The sequence below is a fragment of the Erythrolamprus reginae genome, chromosome 9 (genome assembly GCF_031021105.1).
Source record: "Erythrolamprus reginae isolate rEryReg1 chromosome 9, rEryReg1.hap1, whole genome shotgun sequence".
Lineage (NCBI taxonomy): Eukaryota > Metazoa > Chordata > Lepidosauria > Squamata > Dipsadidae > Erythrolamprus > Erythrolamprus reginae.
Window position 1 is genome coordinate 48,831,197 of NC_091958.1, and position 403 is coordinate 48,831,599.

The following is a 403-nucleotide window of genomic DNA, read 5'->3' on the forward strand; positions in this document are numbered from 1 at the left end:
TGCCAGCTAAGCGCCCATTTTTGCGCTGCTGGGATTCCCGTGAGGCTCCCCTCCATGGGAAACCCCACCTCCTGACTTCCGTGTTTTTGTGATGCTGCAGGGGAATCCCAGCAGCACAGAAACAGGCGCTTCGCTGGCAACGGAAGTCTGGAGGTGGGGTTTCCCATGGAGGGGAGCCTCAGGGGAATCTCAGCAGCGCAAAAACGGGCGCTTCGGCTGGCAAAAGAGGTGAATTTTGGGCTTGCACGCATTAATCACTTTTCCATTGATTCCTATGGGAAACATTGTTTCGTCTTACAAACTTTTCACCTTAAGAACCTCGTCCCGGAACCAATTAAGTTTGTAAGACAAGGTATCACTGTATTATTAAATAAAAGGTTTTTTTTAATTAATACATAAACAC